We start from the raw sequence: 23,293 nt of genomic DNA on the forward strand, positions 1-23,293 counted from the left end.
GTTCAGCCTCAAGGCCTAAAAATTGCCCAAGAAATGCAATCGCAGTAATAGCTATCATTTATTAGGTGCCTGCTATGTGTCTGGTGTTAAGGCTAGTACTTCATATCCCGCAGCTCATTTAATTCTCCAATTCTCTGAGACAGGTGCTAATGTCATGGCTTTTCAGATAAAGAAAATAAGGCACAGAAATGTTAAATAACTTGCCCAAAGTCAAACAATACTGTCAGGACAGGAATCGGAACCCTGGACAGTGTCTACAGTTGATGATTTTCTGTGATGCCAGTCTCTCTAAATTCCCAAATTCTAACTACCTCCTGGGAGCAGTTTTTTGCTTGAGAGTCCTCAGTGAACTTGTTGGATGGTGAGGATCGTCTTTGTGCCCCTGAAATGACCCCACGTGCTGTGTTAGAGATTTGTGTCTGGGGTTAGATTGTTCCGAGTCTGAGAGCTGTGTGGTCCTCTCCATTGAAGACGAGGAGCATGAAAGATGACCGCTCTGTTTGAATGGCCTTGCTCCCTCCCTGATCCCTAGAGTGCCTCCATGCCCACTGATCCCCAAATGAAGCTTTAATGTGGGATCAAATCCCGTAGCTGGATGTCCAGAAGTTCTGGAGGCTAGTGGTTTAGCCTCTGCAGCAATCCATGTTAGAGAGGACAGGGTCTGGCATATAGAGAGGAGGGAAGAATTGGAGATGTCAAGGACTCACTGGGATGTGGGGGTCCAATGGCCAGGTGGCCCAAAGAAAGCAGAGTCCATGGAGACAATGTTGTTTTACTCAGCATCCAGTCCCTTTCTCCGGACCTCAGCCACCCCTCAGAAGAGAGGAATCCGTATTTTGAGATAATATTCAAGGCCTTTCATGGTACAGTCCCTGCCTTCATCTGTGATCTATCTCCTGCTGATGCTACGTGACTGTGCAGCTCCTGTGTGCCCCCGTGCCTTTGCACCAGCGGTTCCCTCTTCTAGGAGTGTCCTTTCCCACAGTTTCAGTTGCATAAGCCTGATCATTCTGAGCAAGTCCCTTTGAAACTCTCCTGATTCTACCACCAGAAGGAGCCATTAAGCACTTCCCCAGGGCTCTTAGCTGTGTCTCACCCCTCCTGCACTCCCAGTCCTGAGCCTCAGGCTGGACTCAGGCCATGAGCCCTGTGAGGAATACTGCCTTGAGGGACAGCTCCAAGAAATACTACTGAATGACCAAATTGCCCTCCTTCTCCTTTCAGGCCAGGTAGAGGCCGGGTCAGGCTGGGACACAGGCCACCCGGGAGGACTGGGGAGGCTACAGATCTGGAAAATCTCATGTTGACATCAGGGTCACAGGGTGAGGTCCCGTGGCCAGTGACAATGTCTTGAGCAATCGTGAAGCCCTGTGAGTAATGCAGCCTGGACCACGTCCTCCAAACCAGAGGCAGGAAAATGCCCTGAAGACTTAGTTTGGGTCCACTCACACTTGTTTTGGTTAAGAAACCACCCCCGGGTGCTTTTCCTGTGCAGCTGTTTCCCCCAATGACATTAAGTCGCTGCGCTCACCCGCCTGCTTTTCCTGGGATCAGTGTTAGACTCGGAAAAAATCTCAGAGGCTCTGGGCTCAAACCCAGAAGTAAAGCTGGGAACAGGGCAAGAGCTAGTCTGGACCCTGCACCTGAGAACGATGGGTCCAGCTGGAAGGGACATTAGTGCCCCCTCCTTCCTCAAGTTTACAAAGGGAAAATACAGGCCTCACACAGAAGTAGAGGTAGAAAGGCAGCCCTCTCCCCATGGCCTTGCCCCTGCCCACATGGCACTGCCTCCCCAGCAGTGGTCCTGGGTCTCCCCCAGTTTCCAGCCTGGCATTTTCTGAGGCCACTGTGAGCCAGACTTGGCCAGGCGTTGAAGGGTGAGTAGGAGTGTTGGAAGGGCAGAACTCTCCAAAGGCGGATGCTGGAAGGCACACCTCTTGGACGGGTGGTCACCCATCAATATCACCGGCCACCTCCAGCTCTGCTTCAGGTCAGTGGTTCTCAACCCTGGCTGCACATTGGGGAGTTTTGACAACTAATTTCTGTGTCCCATCTGCCATTGGGTCCTGTTTAGTCTGGCATGTGTGCTGGCCATTGGGTCCTGTTTAGTCTGGCATGTGCACTGGTCATTGGGAGTCATAAAAGCTCCTCGGGTGATCCAGCAAGTGGCCAGGGTTGAGAACCACTACTTTACAAGATAATTGCATATCTTTGAGCCCGGGGACATCAGAGGCAGTCACTGCCTGCTGTCACCCCAAGGGAGTCTTCTTCCTAGACAGGGGCACGTGTTGCCAGTCTCCCAGTCAGAAAGTGGAAAAGGGTCCCCCCCCCCCAAGTCTCAATGGGAGACTGCTCCATTCCACATGGAGCCACAGGTATGGTTACAGCCTGTTCACTGTACAAAGGTGTCCAGTAGAGGGGGGAGTGGGCTGGAACCCTAACGCTGACAAAGCTGTGTGTTCTTGCACTATTAGAGGGATCTGCTGCTACCAGGAGGGCGAGCCTTCCTCTGTTTTTTTACCAAGATGTCATCTAGATAGCAGGACCCGGCTTCCCTATTCCAGAACCTGCAGAGAGGATAGGGGGTGCTCTTCCAGAGGCAGAGGGAGAAAACAGTGCTCCCCTGGGTCTGAGATGCCTGCGCAGTGCTCACCAGCACCAGTGTCCCCTGACTTCCTGCTTCGACTGCTCTCTGTCCCTGTTGCCAGAAGGCTGAGGTTCCATTTCTCTGGTGTGTCACTCCTGCCCATCCCTGTGGTGTGCTGGAACAGCTAGCCAGAACAAAAGCCAATGAGAGCTGATTGCTAAGTTTTCAGGAATTTTGTGATTTTAACGCAGGCATCATTGGAGATTACATTACATAAACCTACAGTGAACTGAATCAGATTAAAAACGGAATGCCTACCCAACTCACATCACTTACTAATTATTTTACTACATTTTAGTACTTTCTACATTCTCAAGGTCATTTGCACCTATTGTATCACGCAGTGAAAATACTATTGTGAGGGTTGACTTTGTTTGTCATTCTAACTGGGTCATGGGGCACCCAGCCAGACATTTGGTCAAGCATTACTCTCAGTGTCAATGTGAAGGTGTTTCTGGATGAAATTGGCATTTGAATTAGTAGACTGAATAAAGCATGTTGCCCTTCCTGGTGTGGGTGGGTCGCACCCAATCAGTCGAGGGCCTGAAAAGAATGAAAAACCTCACCTTCCCATGCATAGAAGGGAACGCTCCGGCCTGACTGCCTTCAGCCAGGACATTGGGTTTTTTTTTTCTCCTGTCTTTGGGGCTAGAACTGAAAATTGGCTCTTCCTGGGTCTTGAGCCTGCTGGCCTTTGAACTAGAACTACACAACCTTCGTTAGTGTCCAGCTTGTAAACTATAGATCTTGGGACTTTTCAGCTTCTATAACATACAGTACCTCCGTATGCATAAATATGTATATGTTCTTATATATATATATAGCTCTCTCCTGTGTGTTCCGTTTCTCTCAAGAACCCTAATTCATCTGTTTTTTGGGTTTCAATCGCACATCTCTTGGCAGCTCCTCGTTCAGGGATCATGCTGGTAGTTTGAAATGGACGGTGGTGGGAGTATTTACATCAAGGAAACACGTTATCAATTCAGACTTAAATTTTTTTGCCTTCCAGAGAGCCAGTCGTGAGGTGTTTTTGCCAGCCCACCCCTGTCCATGCCCTACCCTGTCGACCTTGTATGCCCCCCAACGGTTGACTCCTTGCTGAGGGCAGAAGAGGCAAGCTCTGCACCAGCTCTGTCCTTGTCTCCTTCCTGGACATGTCCAGATGCCCTGTCTTTCCCAGGCTCCTTGCAGCTCTGTGTGACTGTCCTAGATATTGTTTCTGAGCAGACGTGATGAGGCAGCTTCTAGGCCTGGCCTATAGGACTCCTCCCTCCAACACTCCTCCAGGCTTGTCTCCCTTTTCTGGGGCCACCTGGAAGGCCCATGCAGGAGGCGGCCGAGGTCCTGTGGTCTGAGACCCTGAATGACTGAGTGAGGCCAAGCCCCAGTGTCAACCTAGAAACATCTTAGATGGCTAGGAGGAGAGCCATGAGCCAGCTGGTCCTCGTCATGACTCCAGCTGACCTTCCACCACGTATATCCTCCGCCTGCCCCTCTTTGCCTACCAGACGTTGATGCTTCCCTTTGGACACTGTTTCAGTGTCCCGTCCCTGCTCAGTGACCACAGTCAGAGTCCAGCACCTTTACTATCTCCTCATCCCTCATGCCTGAGGCCACAGGAACCTTCTAAAAGGCCTCTTGCCAGGGCTGATGAAGACCTGACCCATAATTTAAATATATAAAATTTAAATTACCCATAATTATTACCCAAAATCAACCCATAATTTAAAAATTAACCCATAATTTAAATATGATAACCCATAATTTAAATATAAACTATAAACAAAACTTAAGAGTATGCTGAATTTAAAGTATTCTTTCTAGGGTTTTTAATTGCACAATTGTGTGGGATTCATCAAAGGTGAACTTTTCTGCCGCTTTGGTGGCCTGGCCTTGCTAGTGCTCTGAGTATATCCTTGGTTTTGCCTGAGGGCACTTGGGTGCTTCTGGGCCTCTCTCCCTGCTTGCGCTCCCACAGTCCTGTGGCCTTAGGTCTAAAGTCTGCCTCTGCCGTTGGCCCAATGCCTCCTTCAAATGTTTCACCTGGCTTCTCATTTCAGTCCCGTTCATACACCTCAGTGTAGGGTACAGCCTCGCATACACAGCCCAGGCCCCCAGAATGGGTCTAGAGCCTGGACCCCTAGTTTTCTGGGTCTTTGGTGTCCTAGGCTCCTGGCCAGAGAGTCAGAAGGACAACGATGCAGAATCCAGGACTGGGCATTGCAAAACCACCCAGACAAGAGAGTAGAGACCAGAACTCGGAGACTGCTTGGAAAGCCCCTCGGTTGTGACTTAAAGCCTCTGGGCATGGTTTCTAGAGTTCTGCAGCCCTGACATCAGGGCAGAGGGGGCCTGGGTTACCAAGTGGGTTCAGAAAACACAGCCTTCTGTTCCAACTTACACTGTCACACTTGTCACACCTCGCCTTCAACTTAGGACAGGCTAATGTCTAGGCAGCTGATGTCAGGGACAGGGGTGCTTGCTGTGTGCGATGGATGAGTGACTGGTATGCTGCCTGGGTTCTCTAGGACAGATGCTAAGATAAGAGTTTTATTGGGAATTAACACCTGTTCACGAGTGGGAGGGGAGCATGGGAGCACCAAGCAAACAAGAGCATCTCCGCCAACATTCTGGGGAGCTCCAAAGCAGAGAGCCAGGGTGCCTGGTTGGCTCAGTGGGTTAAGCCTCTGCCTTTGGCTCAGGTCATGGTCTCAGGGTCCTGGGATGGAGCCCTACATTGGGCTCCCTGCTCAGTGGGGAGCCTGTTCCCCACCCCCCACCCCACCTGTCTCTCTACCTACTTGTGATCTCTGTCAAATAAATAAAATCTAAAAAAAAAACCCAAAGGGCCTAGTAGAGGGTCTGACTTGGGTGGAGGGGGTCAGACCTGTGTACCGTTGCCTTTTGCTCATTGGCTGGGGGCCTCCTCAAGAAGACCATGACCTTGACCATCATTGTGCCCCCCTCCAAGAACAGCATGAAGTTGGCTTGAAAGTTGAGATTGATAACCAGGGGTTGTCGATTGATCCCACTCCCTGCAGTTGACCAGTGAGTCCTTTCTCGAAGTGGGCTCTGGCAGTTACCACACAGGGGTTTATGGAACTCAAAGGCCTCATTTTTTAAGTCTCTGTAAATGTTGGGCTCAGACAAATACCACTCACTTAAAAATCTACTTGGCCAAGTGTCTGAGCTCCCCATTTAATCAGGCAGCTTTTAGATAAAGATTTTATCGAGCTTCAAGTTCTCACTGTGAGATTCTTGGAAGGGAAAACTTCTATTAGGGAGTGTGTGGAACTGACAGTGGGACAGCCTTGCTGTGAGTAGGTGGGGTCCCCCGAGGCACTAGGGGAGGGGTAAAAAGGACCCCAGCCCACAGATCTGACACCCTCGGCCAGGCGGGATTGCCTGTTGAGCTCCTGCTTTTGGCAGAGCCTGAGAGGAAAGAGGGAAATGCACCTTCACTAATAGGGTTCTGAGTCTTGGAAATACAATGTACTGAGGTTCCAAGGAGCTGTCACCATTTTCCTGAAGTAGGGGCGGGGGACCCAGTGGTGAGGCTATTGCCTGCCCAGACTCAAATGGCAAAACCTGTCCTCACTTGGATGCAGCAAGGAAGAAGGTCTGAAATGTTTTCCACTCCCTAAAGAGTCAGATTTTAGAAAGTGATGACTCACCAATTTGGTCAGTTTTGCATTATTGGAAAACAAGTCTTCTCCCTCGTGAAAACACCTGCTTGTTGTGGAAAGCCAGGGTTTGGGACAGATGGAAAGAACGGAAGTTTCCCAGATGCCTTCTCTCTCAACTCACACCTCTCCCCAAAGTCAGGATTCCTCCCCCGCACAACCAGCGCCGCCCCTTGTGCATCTCCTCTGGGCTGACCGCCCCCTCCCCCTGGCACAGAATCTCCCTCTGCTCTTCTAGACATTTCTCCTCCTCTTGCATCTTTAATCCCTCCCTCCCTCACTGGCTCTTCTCTCCAAGTTAATAAAACTACTCGAGAGTCCTCTGCTTTTAAAATGATACCTCTTCTTTTCTTCATTTGTTATGGGAGAAGGGAACTTATTCAGGTGCTACACAATATCTAGCCCCTTCCTATCGTGGGGCAATCTTCTGCCATCTCCCTCTTTGGACACCATAAGGAATAGATCTGCTGTGTCCCTGTAGGCAGCCAGATGTGGTCAGGTGACGGAGGCTCAGCCCACCAGATGCCCCTGCCTGGTTTTTATTCTAATCCTGAACATCACAAAAAGTCTGAGAGAGGGTTTGAATGGACTTCCTAGCACTGGCTGCAGTGACAATGTCTGCTGTGACAGGGCTCCCTTCCAGTATGGGGGAGGTATCCAGCCATGCTGTCCCATAAGAAAAGAATCCTTGTGCTTCTCGCTTTTTGGCCCTCTAGAGCCACCGTCACTCTTGTCCATCTTACAAGCCTAGATCTTCAGGTCTCAAAAGATGTTGTAAACCTCCAACATACCTCTGATAAATTCCCCTTTCTGGCTGCAGCTGGTTTGGGTTGTCTTCCAGTGACTGGCAGCTCACAGACTTCTAGCTGGAGCCCACATCATGCTTCTCAGCCTATGCTTCCATATTCCTCCTCTCTCTCACTTCCTGATCCTCCTGACTCAGCACAGATGGCCCATCTCCCATGTGTCTGTTCTCTCACAGATGGTTATTTCCTTCCTTATTTCCCCAATTATGCCACCAAGCTAACCATCGCTCATCTCAGACGGGAAACCGCAGACTCTCCTTCCTAGCCATGGCTGCTGTCTTCCACAGCCTGTTGTCATGGTCCCCGGGTAGAGGCTCTTGTGGGTTATGACTGACAGTCATCTCAGCTCACCCAGAAGGGGCAGCTGGATGGGGTCTTCCCACTCCGACAGACGCTTCTTTCCTTCCAGACCTTTTCATCCTCATCTGTTCGAAACCCAGCTCCTGTCTGGGTGTACATCTCTGCCCTTTGTTGAGTATCTGGTACACACACACTACCTTCCTTCAACCTGCAGTGGGTGACACATTTAGCCTTTGGGGCTGAAAAAAAATCCTGTCAACCAACAGGTCGATATCTGATGAAATTATTCTTCCAAAATGGAAGAGCGATTAATACATTCCCAAATAAACAAAACTTGAGATAGCTAATCACAAGCGGACCTGGCCATGAAGAAATAGCTGGAGAAGCTGAGAAGCATGATGTGGGCTCCAGCCTTCAGGCTGAAATGAAAGGACACTAAATAGTAACTCAAATCCACATGAGGAAATAAAGAATAGCTGTAAATTATAGGTAAATATGTAAGACAGGATTAATGTATTTTTCTTTGTAACTTCTCATTTTTTCTTATTTAAAAGATAACTACATAAAACAATAATGGTAAGTTTATGGTGAGGAGCACCCAGTGTATAAAGCCCACAGTGTGTGAAGATGTAACATACACAGTATGTATGTCTGTGAGGATAGAGATATCTAGGAAAAGGTTTTGTATAGTTAGTATTAATCCAAAGTAGATTGCTATAAATTAAGATGTAATCCCCAAGGCAACTGCTGAGAAAACAACCCAAACATATATAGGAAAAAGAAGGAAAAACAAGGGAATTAAAAGGCTATGTCAGAAAATATCTACTCAACACAAAAGAAGTCAGTAATTAAAGATCTGAGGAACACAACATGATATGTGACACAGAAAAAAGTAGCAAAGCAGCAAATGTAAATCCTTCCTTAGCAGTAATTACACTAAATATCAGTAAATACACTAAATATAAATATAAAAATAAATATAAATATAAACATCCAATTAAAAGGCTGAAGTAGGGGCACCTGGGTGGCTCAGTGGGTTAAGCCTCTGCCTTTGGCTCAGGTCATGATCTCAGGGTTCTGGGATCAAGCCCTGCATCCGGTTCCCTGCTCAGCGGGGAGCCTGCCTCCTCCGCTCTCTCTGCCTGCCTCTCTGCCTACTTGTGATCTCTCTTTCTCAAATAAATAAATAAAATCTTAAAAAAAAAAAAAAGGCTGAAGTAGAAGAATGGGTTAAAAAGATACCAACAATATGCTGTCTAAAGAGACTTACAGTAGCCCCCTTTATCCATGGGGGATATGCTCCAAGACCCCCAGTTGATGCCTGAACTACAGATAGTACCAAACCCTATATATATTATGTTTTTTTCTATACCCGTATACCTATGATAAAATTTAACTTATAAATTAGGCATAGTGGGAGAGTGACAACAATTCATAAATAAAGAGAACAATTATAATAACATCCTGTAAGGAAAGGTATATGAATGTGGTCTCTCTCAAAATATCCTATTATACTGTATTTACCTTTCTTCTTGTGCTATGGGATGACAAAATACCTATATAATGAGATGAAATGAGGTGAATGACATAGGCAATGTGAATAGGGTTAAGCTAGTATGATGACACATCATCCTTCTGATGACACATCAGAAGGAGGATTATCTACTTCCAGACCATGTTCGACCACAGGTAACTCACCCTGGGGAAGTTGAAACCACGGGTAAGGAGGAACTACTGTCTTTCAGATTCAAAGACACAAATAGGTTGAAAGTAAAAGGATTGAAAAAGATACCCCACACCAAGAGTAACCAAAGGAGAGCTGGGGGAGGGGGGAATACTAAATTCGGACAAAATATGCTTTAAGACAAGAATTATTACAAGGGAGAAAGAAGGACAATGTATATGAATAAAAGAGTCAGTACACCATGAATATGTAACAATTATAAATATATATTCACCCAACAATAGAGCACCGAAGTCCAGGAAGCAAAAATAGACTCAAGAAAGAAATAGTGCAACAATAGTAATTGGAAACTTTAATATCCCATTTGCAATATCCAATAATGGACAAAACATCAGTGAAGAAATAGAGGACTTGAAGAACACTACAAACCACCTAGACCTAACAGACATTTATAGAATACTTTGCCCAAGAATAGCAGAATACATATTCTTCTCAAATGCACATGGAACACATTCCAGAATGGACCAAATGCTAGACCACATAACAAGTCTCAATAAATTTAAAAGGATGTCTGTTCTCACCACTTCTAGACCACATTGTACTGGAGGTTCTAGTTAAGGCAGTTGGAAAGAAAAAGAAATAAAAGTATCCTGATTAGGAAAGAAGTAAAACTATCTCTGTTCATAGATGACATGATCTTGTATATAGAAAAAATTTTTTAAAAAGATTTTATTTATTTGATAGAGATCACAATTAGGCAGAGAGGCAGGAAAAGAGAGAGGGATAAGCAGATTCACTGCTGAGCAGAAAGCCCGATGTGGAGCTCAATCCCAGGACCCTGAGATCATGACCTGAGCTGAAGGCAGAGGCTTTAACCCACTGAGCCACCCAGGCGCCCCAGTATATAGAAAATTTTAAGGAATCTACTAAAAAACTATTAGAATTAACAGATGAGAACAGCTAGAGTGAAGGGTAATAAGATCAATATACAAAAATCAATTGTATTTTTACACATTTGCTGTGAATAATCTGAGAATGAACTCAGAAAAGAAAATGATCCCTTTCACAATAGCATCGAATAGGATAAAATATACAAGAATAAACTGAATAAGACAAGTACAAAACTTGTTCTCAGAAAACTAGAAAACACCGTTGAAAGGAACTTAGCTGAAAAGAGCTAAATAAATGGAAAAACACTCCATGTTCAATGATTGGAAGATTTAACATTAGGATGGCAATACTCGTACTCCCTCAAATGATCTACAGATTTAACACAATCCCAGATGACTTCTTGTAGAGATTGACAAGCTTGTTCTAAAACTTATATGGAATTGCACGGCACCCAGAATAGCCCAAACATGTTGCCTGGGCGTCAAGCCCCAGTGCAGTGGTCATTTTGGCCACAGCACAGGGAGATGACCTTGTCATGGTTACTGACTTCAACATGAAAGTTGGTCCTGAATGTCTTTGTCTACGGGTAAAGGGGTGGCTCCCTACTCTGTACCCTACCCACTTTGTTCCTTAGCTCTGTGAGGGAAGCAACATTCCTTTTCTCTACCCACAGCCTCTGGGCTCATTCATCTTCCCACCCAAAAGACGGCTCATCCTACAGGATGGCTCCCAAGGAGTGCAAGGTGGCTCTTTGGTAGTACCAGAGGCTGAGAATTGAACAGGAGGATTGGGATGATCTAGGCAATGGATGACTAAGGCTCCAACTAAAGGAAACTGGAAATGATTGCTGTGGTCAGCTGAAAACAGCTCTCACAGTGGGGCGCCAAGGGAATGAAGAGCGAGAGCACTGAGTCTGACTCCTGGCCCACCAGCCTTGATCTGAGTTACTCTGAGCAGGTCCTTTAACTTTTCTGTGCCAGTTCTTTCATCCGTCAAACAGAGATGATAATTGCTTTTCTGCCCATCCCAAATGGCCCATACTAAGGTAGGAAGGCTGAGTATGTGGAAGGTCTTTGCAAACTGAACACTATATAAGGACATGTACAAGAGTGTGTATAAGCAATGACTCTGGGGCTCACAATAAGCAAGAACCAGCTGTGCACTGACAACCCAGTAAACTCTGCGAAGAACCACTACTAGGTCATTCCTTCCTAAGATTTTGGCCCCGAGAGCTAGCTTCTCATACCAATAGGTAACGGATAGTCCCACAATATGACATATCCTCCGGAACAGCCCCGCCAGTTAATCTGTGTTCTTACCGTTAAAGATAACACACTTATTTGCCCCGCACATTAAAACAGTTTGCTCACTAGCTTGCGGTTTGCTTTGACGTCTTTGGCACGAGAGTCTTGTGTTTTGGTCAATAATTTCAAGCCTCCCCAAATGTGGCCTCTCTGTTTGCAGCTCTGCATAACTCAGCAGGCAGTCTCTTGATGTAAATACAACAGGGAGCAGAAGGGGGAGGTGACTTCAGAGGAAGTGAGCTGGTGGGGACACTCGCCATGCCCACTGCTCGGGCGTACAGCTGCTACAGTTTGGCACACACCAAATGCTAGTGCCGAGGGCCCACAGCCCCGGTCGACCCTCTGCAGACCCAGCGTTCTGATGAGTTTCTGTCATCTGATTAGATTTTTCTGTTCTTGGTTTCATTTGCCAGGTTATGGGGTGATATCACGGATAGAGCCTGGGCTTTGGGATCGAAATCTGGCCCCACCATGTACTGGCTGAGTAGCATCTCCCAGTATCTTAGTCACCTCAGCTGCAAAATAGGGGCAGCAACTGTCACCTCCCACGGTGGCGATGGAGATGAAATGAGACCAGGATTTGAAGCAGGAAGCATATGCTTGGAACATATTTGACCCTTCACAAAACGGAGGTGTGTGGCTTCCTTTATGCCAGTTATAAAACAGGTAACCTGACACTAAAGGAGGGAGGGAGACATATGAAACTACTAACACTGAGGAGGGAGGCAGACATATGAAACTACTAACCCTCACACATGCACTCACATGTGCACACAGCCACACACACACACGTGCAAACACTCATATATGTGTGTGCACGCACACTCACACACACACGCTTTCACAGTCTTACATATACACCCTTGTGCTCACAATCATACACGCACGTTCTGTCCCAGGCACATGATCGGGCTCAGGTTCAGACACTGTCACACACTTCCCCTTGAACTTGGCTTCACCACTCACACATGCAAGTATGTGTACAGACTGATACATACCCACAGGCTCACCCTCACACAGGTGTGCTCCTGGCGTGAGGTCACATGTTATGACAGCCCTGGAGAACACGTGGCCCTGCTGGTGAGGCCCACTCCTCTGTCACCACCTGCTGCTGCCCAGTGTGGGGATCTGTGCTGACTGGGGGATGGGCTCTTCCTCTCCAGGGGTTGGCACGTCTCCCTACTCTTCCCCATGCTCAGTGTTTATTCTCAGAATATAATGACTCTGATCCATAGCTTCTCAGCCCCCTTTCTAAGAGCAAACGACTCTGGTCTAGAGGTAACTATGGGCAAATGTGTTTCTGTAGGCTCCAGCAGGGACCACCTGCATGCTGACCCAGCCTGGCCACCTTGGGGAACTTCCTGGTTCTGTCTGGTCCTCCTATTATGAGTTCTGCCTTCCCCTCCTGCCTTTAACCAGCCTTCAGGGGACAGTCCCCGCCACCTCTGAGCTCAGGGGCCTTAGGAGCACGTGCTGCTCTCTATCGCCCCCAATTGGTCAACCAGTGCAGGCCAAAGCAGCCTGGTATCCCTTGCGTAGCAAGGTGAAGGAAGGCTGTGTGGTGGCAGTTTTGATCTAGTTCCGTGAGTATGTCTTAACTCTCCTAGGCGTTCTTCCAGAAACCACATCATCCCTTGCACAGCTTTGCGTCTCCAGGGAACTTAATAACTATTCACTGAATGAGTGACTGAATCATCTAGGGCAAATTTGCCATGGTGCCTTGGTGGAAGGTTGGGACTGGTTTCTGATGTGGAGAGAGGGTGTATCACTTCTACCCCAAACACACTAAGAGACTGAATGACAGAGGGGAGCCTAGCAGGTTCCTTGTTGTCCAGGTCAGGGGACACCTGTATCCCTGCAGAACACTTCAGAGCAAAGGAGTGACGTTGCTGCTAAAGAAATGTGGACTCATCACCAGGTTCCAGGTTCAGAGATCCAATCTCCAAGGGGGGCCCTGGGCTGACACAGAAACTGCCACAACAAGACTGTTTTGGGGCACATCCCAAAAAGAGGAACTTGGCCCAGAGGGTCACTGTGACTCATTTGCTCTGGTATTTCTCAAGAGGAAGTCAAATCAATCACAAAATACCACTTCCTGAAATGATGAGTGCTTAGAGTGTTTTCTCCTTGTGAAATAGGACTCCCTAATTTTGAGTGGGCTTGTATATTTCTCAGTTGCTTTTCTTGAATCAGCCTCTGTAGTCACACTTCATTTCCAATGCCAGGCTGGCCAGTGACAAGAGGTTGGACCCTGGACAGATCAGTTAATCTCTCTGTGTCTTTGTTTCCTCTTCTTTAAAATGGGGACATGAATACCATATGGCCAGCACTGTTCAGAGGATTAAATAAGGGGACCTACACACATCTCTTTGGATAGCCCAGGAAAAAAACAGATGTTAAGCACCTGGTTTCTGGACTTGAGAACCTATCCCAGTGTTCTGAGTTCCATCCAGTCCAGATCTTTTCCCTCTTCTGGAAAATGCAGGAGTTGGACTGGATAATTTTGATGGCATCTTCCAGATCTGAGAAAACATGACTGGGTCAAGAGAAAGATAGCCATTTTGAGCCAACTCTGAGAAAGATAAGTTCTCATGTCACTGAGAGAGAAGCATGTTAAACCGTGTGGTCAGGGTGAAAGGATTCTACCATATTTGAACCCTAATGGGAGGCCCTGCTCCTATTAACAATTGTCATTTCCCTGAAAATATGTTGCTTCTTAGCCACGCACACCTAAGCCATCATGTTGAGTGAAGAGTGAGTAAAATATCTAGCAAAACACTTGATGTCTTATGACCATTGTGCTCTTCTGGGATCTTGTCACCAGAGATCTTTTGGAAGGAGTCAGTCAAGGGAGGCCTGGGGAGTCAAGGAGATTACCTAGACTTTATGTCCCATGAGACCTGAGTTCAAATCCTTATCCTGCCTGTGGGTAACCCTGAGAACTTGGGCCAGCGGCTTGTGTTCTCTGAGCTGCTGCTCCCCCATATGTAAAACAGGGATAACGGGGCCACAGGGAAGTTAGAGTTCAGAGAGGAAGTCTCACGAATGAGTTCCTCTCCCATGATTCATCCCTTCACAGTGGGATGAATATGTTATGATCAAATTGCATTCACGAGCACGCACTGTGGGACAGTGGAATACTCTCAAACACTCTTGTAAGTATTTGAGCTCAAACCGCTCTGAGTTAGCTGCCATTGTGGCCTCCCGTGGAGCTGAGGACTGGGGTGGCCTAATGGAAATCGCACAGGGAGTCAGGGTGGGGCTAGGATTTAAATCCAGATCCACCTGTCTCTAGGATCAACATCTGAATCATAATGCAACGCTGCCACCAGGGCACGTGACAATGCATTAAAGGATTTCAAAACACACACTTGGTATTTGCAATACACCCAAGTTAAGGGTGGTTCCTTGTAAGGGTCGCGCTGGTATTTTGTATCTCCTCCCTGAAGTTTTTTCCTAACTCTCCTTCAGCTTAAAGATGGCTGAGTCTAGCAGGAATTAGACCAGATGGTGCTTACATTGCCCTTTCTTGCAAAGGAGGGCCTTCCCCCAACATGCACACTCACACACCTGCTTTGCTGGGCCCGTCTTCTGGCCCAGGCTTGGCTCAGGCTGGTGTCTCAGCCTCAAGGCTCCCAGGAGGGAGGCTCTGCTCCACCACCTACCCACACTCAATCTCCTCAGGGTCCTAGCAAAGGAGTGGGTTTATACACGCACAACATGTCACCTAGAACAGAAACTTTTTCTCCAAATGCTTAGCTTGCCTCCAGGAAATCTAGCCCCATGAGAGATCCAGGAGAACAAGCATCCAATTCTTAAAAGCAGCCATGTCCCTCCTGTGGTAGAGTGATTGCAAAAATCTCCCAAATCCCTCACCTTCTCTGCATCCATGAGAGACACGTGGACCCGTCACCCCAGTGTTTGCCCTACCAGACAGCCAGCAACCATCACAAAATGAGGGAGGCCCTCCTTACCAGCATCCCCACTGTGGACACGCCAGAGAGCCCAGAAGACCATGTGAGCCCAGGACAGCTTGACCCATCAGCGAGAATAATTGTTCACATTTCGAAGCTGCTGATTTTTGTGGTTTGTTATACTGCAATAGCTAATCTCACCCACCCCCCAATTGTACCATTATAACATGGATTCGCCCAGCCAGACCTCCTTGGTTCTGAATTTCTCTCGTCCTGATTCCAGCCAGGAGACCTGACAAGGGGTTGGCAAGAAACAGGCTGGGTTTGAATCCTAATGCCCCCCGTATCTCAGCCTCTCAGATCCTCCTTGGGACTAATGATATCCTGCCCTCAGGGCCATCATGATGACCCATGAAAACAGAGATGAAGCTTAACACTGAGTCGGTTTTCAATAAATGGTAGTTTCTGGAAAGTGCTACATCGACACTTGTTAACTTGTTGTCTTCGAAACTGAAGCCCGTCTCAAACCCATGGCAACACAGTTGGGGCTTCAGGGAAGGTGGAAGACCTTTGATCCCTTCTTCTCCACATGTATTTGTTAAGAACCAATGCTACAAAGCCCAGTGCCAAGCACTGTGGAAGGATCCAGCTTGGGAGAACACAGTCCTCATCTCTAGGACACGCATAAGGAGGGTGTGTTTCGTAATAGGAAATTTAAATGTGGTCTTTGTCCCTGGTTCTTAGCACAGAACTCTAAAAACACTTGGAATATCCTGAGCAATGGGAGGGTCTTGGTTGCTCACATCAAGCCCCTCTCAGCCACACCTGTGTCTGTGCTACTGACAGGCCCCCAGAGACCTTCAAGATGGCAGCTGGCCTCTAGAAAGACCAAGAAATGATTAGTGGACTGGAGTGCTTAGCCCCACTTCTCACTCCTACCCCCACCTCTGGGAAGAGGGGAGGGACTCGAAGTTTACTTCAGTCACAGAAACCAATGACTTGATCAATCACACCTATGTCAGAAGACCTCCCCACAAAACCCCCCAGATGACAGAGTTCACAGAGCTTCTGGCTTGGAGGCGTTGGGATGGTGGCACACCCAGGGAGGTATGGGATTCTACCTTCATCCCATACCTCGACTACACAGCTCTTCCCATTTGACTGTCCCCGAACAATATCCTTTAACATAAATCAGTAACAGTGAGTGAAGCATTTTTGTGAGTTCTGTGAGCCATTCAAGCAGTTATCAAAATTGAAACAGGAATCCCAGGAATCCCTGAATTTGTAGTCAAGTTGGACAGAAGTGCTGGGCAACCCATTTGCAGCTAGTGTCTGAAGCGGGAGCAGTTTTGTGGGACTGGGTCCCTAACCTGTAGGGTTGGCACTAACTTTGAACAGCTGGTGCCAGAACTGAATGGAATTGAATTGTTGGATACCCAGCTGGTATCAGAATCAGAGAGGGTCAGAAAAATATCCAAGGCTGTCATCTTCCCTCTGGATGTGAACCCTCACGGCCAGGGCCTGCCACACTCCCTCCTGGGGCTATGCCCAGGGCAGGGTTTGGGAGAGAGCAAAGAACCAGGGACTGGGGACACCTGGGTGGCTCAGTCAGTTAAGTGTCTGCCTTCAGCTCAGGTCATGATCCCAGGGTCCTGGGATTGAGTCCCCCATTGGGCTCCTTGCTCGGTGGGGAGTCAGCATCTCCCTCTGCCTGCCGCTTCTCCTGCTTGTGCTCTCTGTCTATCTCTTTCTCTGAGAAATAAATAAATAAAATCTTAAAAAAAAAAAAAGAACCAGGGACCGTGCAGGGGTTCTGGTCTCTCCAGGGCAGGGCCATGGGGGACAGCTTGGGCCTGTGGCCATGGCTTCCGTCTCCTCTCTCCAAATTTGCTGTTTTAAATATCAGTCTCTGCCAGTATCCCAAAGGATTCACAGATGATCACAAACCTATAATTTGGGGCACACTCTGTAAGAACCCTTGTGTGGGGCTAGGCATTTGGGCCCTGCTGCCAGTGTGCCTAGCTGAAGAGACGCAGGGGGCTTTGTTGAGGCCATGCTCTGTGACCTGGGGCTGGCTCAGCCTGGAAGAGGGACACCTCCGTCATTTGCAGAAAGGTGCTGTCTAGCCTCAGGGCCCTGGTCCCATACTGTGAGTTGCCTGGAGAATCAGTCCCAAGACAAAGACTTGAACACATGACTCTGGGATTCAAAGAAGGGGACAATACCCAGAGGTGACAGCAGGGGACTGCCATCAGGCCTGTTTTTCCTGCTTGCAGCGGCCATGTGAATCCAGCCTGCCCTCTCTGTTCAGGACCACCCTGTCTTCGCAGCCGTGCTCTCACGCAGTATCGGAGCCAGTCCCACCAGAAAGGAGCACATCTGGCCCTGGTGGGAGCACCGCCCCTCAGGGCAGATTAGGGTAATCCCATGTCAGCAGTTACCATTTGCTGAGTGCATATCACGTGCCAAGCCCTGATACCAAGGTTCACACACACCACCCACCCAAAGATATCTTGTTCGTTCCTGTTCTAAGAGGAAAGTAAGGCCCAGAGGTGATAAGCGACATGTGCCAGACCACCTGTGAGCAGGAGCTAAGCCGACACCTCAAGCCCAGACTGCAGGGGTGTCTGACACCAGGTGGCTCCGTCTACTTCAGTAGCGAGGACTGTGCACAGGTGTCTGCCAGATGGTACGTGTGCGGCGGAGCTGACTGCTGGTTCCGTGGGCTTTACTCGCCCACCTTGGAGGCCTCCAAGCCACCGATAGGCCCAGAAATCTGCTTTCAAGGCATTTGATTCTCCTTGGTGACCTTGTTAGCAAATTTAAAGGGTAAAGACTTTTGAAAATTAAAAAAACAAACAAACAGATAAAGACTTTTGAAAGTCATCCAGTCACAGCTTCAGTAATATTTGCAAAAGCATATTTATAACCAACAGGATTTCATCATAAAATGGGCCTAAATCCCCCCTCATTCTCCATGCAGCCTCCGGGAGCTCCTTTCTTTGCTCCAGGTAAGACGTGGGGGCCACAGTCCCGTGTCCCGCCGAGAAGGGCCAGAGCTTGCCTTGCTGTCCCTCTACCCCGGGAGTCCGAGTGGAGAGAGGACCACCACCCTTCACGGGACACTGACTCGGGGAGGAATGCAGTACTCCCCCCTGACCCGGCAGGCGGGCCCCCCCCGGCTGTATTCTGCAGACGCATCATCTTGCAGACGAAGTGCATTTACAGCCTGTCGTGGGCTCTGCTGTGTAACCCGGATGACACCGAGGCCTGATGTGTACCCCCCCGCCCTGCCTCCACCTCTGCTGGAGATGTCCTCACCTAAGGTACACTCCCTTCCTCGGGGCGACTCCCACAGTCCCGGCTGGTCACAGGGGGGGTATATAGGCCTGGTGTTCTCCCCCCAACTCAGCACAGCTTCCAGCACCCACCCCAGCCTTAGCTGAGTGTGCAGGGTACTGAGGCGCTGCTTCCATCACAGCCCAGCTTCTCTCGCTGCTCAGCCCTGCTCGCTGACTCCTCACAGGTACTGGTCCCCATCAACTTCCCCTATGCTCATCCCCACCTCATAGCCATTGTGAAGTAACTCACAGTATCGCCGGAAAGTCCGAAACACAACCCTCATAGTTATTCTAAATTCTCCACCTTACAATTTGAAAGTCTCTGCCACGTCTGGGTCTGGTTCTGATGCTCGGCTAGAGCTGCCTGGAGTTGGGCATCTACGTGTCTATGTTCTTTTGGTCAGTCAGGCTCTGATCAGGCTCCATCAGGTGGGGCTCTGAAGAGCCAATTTCCCTTGATGTCGGGCCTTGTTAAGAACCAAGCGCGCGGGGCACCTGGGTGGCTCGGTGGGTTGCGCCACTGCCTTCGGCTCGGGTCATGATCTCGGGGTCCTGGGATCGAGTCCCACATTGGGATTTCTGCTCAGCTCCCGCGGGGAGCCTGCTTCCCTCTCTCTTTCTCTGCCTACTTGTGATCTTTCTCTGTCAGGTGAATAAATAAAAATCTTAAAAAAAAAAAAACACAAAGAACCAAGCACGCTGGTCAAAAATGGTTCCTTTTCCTCTCCTCCTGCTGATATTTACCCGGGGAACCTGGCCAAGCTCCTGGAGGTAAATCACACAGTATGGTGGGGCTCCCCTAGGACTGGGTTCCCCAGAGCCGTTAACTCTCAGAGTGGCCCAACCGAGCCCCCCGTAAACCATCAGCCACACACATGTTTCCCTCTGTGGACACTGGCTCCCATGGTGGCATCCACATGGGAGTCTCTGCTGTGTCTGTGACCCCTGGGTCCTGCTTGTCTGTCTCCAATCCCGGAGGTAGTGGTTTGCCCCGGGTCCTCCCTTCTATCACGGCTCCCAGAAGGATGGTTGATTTTTCAATCTGTTCAGCTTGAACCTGTTCTTAGGAAGGAGTGGTGACTTCCAGGCTCCCTCTGTGGGCTCAGTTTTCCTCTTCAGGCTGTGTTTTTTGTCTTGCTGGTTAATGTATTTTGTAATTGTTGGTTGGCAGCCATCCATAACGTACTGGGTAACAGAAATTGAAGTGTGTAGCTCTTCGCGTCTGAGGTTTTATGTTAATCTGGCTGGGCTCCATGCTGTGATTAATGTTCATGGTAACTGTAGGTGCCAGAGGCTTCCAGGCTTTCTGGCTTCCTTGTTTTTGTTTTTGCTTTTGTTTTTGTTTTTTCCTTTCTCTATGGTCTTTGGGTTTCCCTAAGAACTCCTTCCTAAATAGAGCCTCTGTCGGCAGCTTCTTCAGCTGTGATGCGCTGTGACACTCGAACCCAGCTGATGCATTGGTGAGGTGCGGGGAGGGAAAGCCTGTTATAACCTTGTAGTTAATACTCAGGCTTTTTGTGGGCCTGAGTCCTTGGGCTATGACTCGCAGAAGTACTAAATAGGCCACCCCCTTTTTTTCTCCATCTCCTGAGGTGAGAGGAAGTCTAGCTGACCTGGAGCTGGCCAACTACCCTCCCACCAGGTCACTTTGGCTCTGGTAAGGAGCTCTACTTGGAGAATGGGCCTTTGCTGTGGAGAACATTTTGGTCATCTTTTCCAGTGGTTGCTCTTCCTTTCCCCCTGTCTGGCATACACATCTTGACTCTTCATCTTGAGAATCTGGTGAAGTTCCTGGAGGAGAAACCCATGAAAGTGTGCCCCTCCCACTGGCTGACTCTGGGGTCCCCAGGAGTTTCTCACTGTCAAGCTAATCCACAGCCCGCCTCCAGCAGGTAGTCAAATTTAGCATTTCAGTGTTCGTACCAGATCATGATTCCAGTGGCTTCTGCTTCAGGTAAACTCACCTGGGCTATTATTTTCTGAATTCCCCTATGGCTCCAGATTTGAGGTGGTGGTTTGCCCTGAAACCTCAATTTTCTGATGAGTCTAAGAAGAGTCACTGGTTTTAAGTTCATTTACATTTTCCCCTGTTGTATGGGTAGAAATGACAATTTCCCAGCTTTTTCCATGTCAGATTTTATAGCTGCTACAGAATGACTATTCTTTTTCAAACAACTCCTACTGTGCCTCCCACCTTCCTGTCGCTGGAAGATCCTGCTTCACCTCCCAGAGGCCCAAGATCTACATGGAAGACTTTAAAGAATGGTTTCCTATAGACCCCTCCATTAGATTGTAACAGGTGATGAATAAGCTCCAAGAAGTGGGTGTTTTTATCAGTTTTGTTACCTGCTGCATCCCCAGTGCATGGAACAAGTGCTTGGCACAGCCCCTGTGTGCTGAGTGACTAAATGAACTATCAATTCTGTGTTAGAGAATCCTTGAGTGAACTTCCCAGGCATGGCCACCTTTGGTGGCCTCAGTAGCTTTCATCTCTATGACAGTCCGACTTTCTCTGGGACCCTCAGTTGACTGGTATTGGATTAGCACTCCCCGAACACTGAAGAAACAAGACAGGATGCCTGGTTCTAAGTAGATGGTCCTTGTAACCCTACACAGAGTCTCCATCAGGCACAAATTGATCATTCCACTTTCTTTAAAAAAAAAAAAATGCCAAAGGCAACAGCTCAGAGCCAGAGATTAATAGTAGAACCCAATGGTTTACCCAGACAGGAATTCTTATTCATTCAGGAATTAACCTGTGCCCTTCCTTGAACTCTCTGTTTTTTTATTAGATGCGTAATCCTTATGTAGGTTCTGTGATATAACCTCTCAGGATCTCCCCTTTTTAGTGAGGAGCCCAAATGGAGAGATTATATAACTTGAATAAGCTCACAGAGTAAGCGGTGGACCTAGGAGCTACATCCAGACCTGGCTTTCTCTAAAGACCAGCCTGATTTTTTCAGAATTGGGATAATGGTATCAGCAGCAGAACCACTCACCCAGTCCTACTACGAGGGGCATGTTCCAAATTCAGGTGGGGGATTTGATGGCCATGGCTAAAGGTGCGGTCAATGTCCCTAAAGGCAGAGGTGTAGCAATGAATGAACACTAGAGATGGGTCAGCTCAGATCTGGGTTGAGTCCTGTCTGCCACTCATTGGCTGTGTGCCCTCAGGAGTCAAAGTACTTCCCTAGTCTCAGCTTCCTTATCTGGCTGACAGAGGGAGCTGCTCTGTCCTCATGAAGCTGGGGTAGCATTACATGAGACTGCAGGGGAGGGGAAGCTGCGAGGTGCGTAAGGGCTGTGAGCCCTCTCTGTGGTTTCCTATGTTGCAATCATTCTCAGAGTCAAATCACATCTCCCAGATGCACAGGAACAGAAATCATCGTAAAAAAATGGCTCCCTAAGGAAATCCTCTGACTCAGCCCACACTTGGTTCAGTCACTGGGGGTGGGTAAGTGTGGGCTTCCTCTTGGCTCCCCAGTGGGCACTGTGTCTGGCAGGGCTTCTGTCTAGACGCTCACTAGGGGCTCTGCCCAGCCTCTCTCCAGGCTCCTTGTTCCTGGGGCACGGATGGCTCATGGTTGCCAGCAGGGAGCCCAGGAAAACAAGAGGGCTCCTTCCCATTTTTATGGGCTGTATCTGCCCCTAAAATTCATATACCAAAGTCCTAATGCCCAGCACTTCACAATGTGACTGTATTCGGAGTTAGGGTCTTTAAAGAGGTAATTAAGTTAAAATGAAGTGATTAGGTCCTAGTCCAACATAACTGGTTAGAAGAAGAAACTGGGACCCAGACGCACACAGAGGAAGACACAGGGAGAAGATGCCATCTGCAAGCTAAGGCGGTGGGGGGTGGGTAGAGCTCTGAAGAAACCAATCTTGCTGATACCTTGATCTCAGACTTGTAGCCTACAGAACTAGGAGAAAATAAATTTCTGTCATTTAAGCTACTCAGCTGGTGGCACTTGTTAAGACAGCTAGAGCAAACATACCTGCCTGTCCTCCTCACCGTGAGTCAGTGTGAGGAATGAGGGGCAACGAGACACGGGGCAGGGATGGATTGGTTGCCCACTCAAGGCCAGGAGGCAGTGGTAACGATTACAAAGATACACACACACACACACACACACACACACACACACACACGAGAGAGAGCGCCTCAAAATACATGAGGCAGAAATGGACAGTAGACAATTGAATAATAAGAATTGGAGATTTCATATCCATACCAACAATTGTTAAAACAATGACATAGAAGGCCCGAGCAACATGATCAACAAATCTGATCCAACCGCTATATATAGGACACTTCTTATAATGGGTCCAGAATATACATTATTTTCAAGCACCTATGGAACATTCTTCAGGATAGGTCATATGCTAGGCTGTAAAACAATAAACCAACAGGTGAGGGGGGAAACAAAGTGTACATCCATACAACTGAAAAAGGAACAAACCATGGATACACATAAGACCGTGAATGAGCCTCCAAAACTATGCTAAGTGAAGAAATCCTGATGCAAAAGACTACATAATATATGATTCCATTTCCATAAAACATCTAGAAAAGACAGGTTTATACAGACAAAAGGCAGATGAATGGTTTCCTTGGGCTGGAGTGGGAGTATGGATTAATTGCACATGTGTACCAGGGAACTTTTTTGGGTGAGAGAAATGTCTTAAAATTGGATTAGGGTGATGGTTGTACAATTCTACAGAT

The 23,293-nt window shown here is 48.1% G+C and overlaps 1 protein-coding gene across 4 annotated transcripts in view; it reads right to left on the reverse strand.

Moving 5' to 3' along the window:
• The window catches only part of ARHGAP22 (Rho GTPase activating protein 22), a 166,074-nt gene that overhangs the window by 134,820 nt on the left and 7,961 nt on the right, over window positions 1–23,293 (reverse strand). The gene's annotated exons all lie outside the window — the stretch shown is intronic.

The sequence above is a fragment of the Mustela erminea genome, chromosome 14 (assembly GCF_009829155.1).
Source record: "Mustela erminea isolate mMusErm1 chromosome 14, mMusErm1.Pri, whole genome shotgun sequence".
Classification (NCBI taxonomy): domain Eukaryota; kingdom Metazoa; phylum Chordata; class Mammalia; order Carnivora; family Mustelidae; genus Mustela; species Mustela erminea.